We start from the raw sequence: 374 nt of genomic DNA on the forward strand, positions 1-374 counted from the left end.
CTTCAATTGTGAGGAAGTAACTCCTTTTATCGCGTAAGTTGTTATAATTACATTTATTATATATATTGAATTGTATGATTGCTTAGTTGCATTTACAATTTATCATGTCACATGTAGGATGTTTGATAAACATATGAGAATGTTGCATCCCCAAATATCTGATGCACAATTTGATGGTTTACAAGAAGAAAATATTCCGTGTTGGTTAAAGGAATATATAAGTGTTGTAAGTAATGTCTCAATTAACCCGGAAAAGTATGTTTGTAAAATGAGTTGTAATACATATTGTTTCTTTTTGTTCAGGTTTTGAATGATCATGATGAAGTTGATAATTGCATAAAGGCATTGGCTATGGGTCCCTCTCGTAGAGTAAA

Source organism: Olea europaea, unplaced genomic scaffold, assembly GCF_002742605.1.
Source record: "Olea europaea var. sylvestris unplaced genomic scaffold, O_europaea_v1 scaffold1201, whole genome shotgun sequence".
NCBI classification, from domain to species: Eukaryota; Viridiplantae; Streptophyta; class Magnoliopsida; order Lamiales; family Oleaceae; genus Olea; species Olea europaea.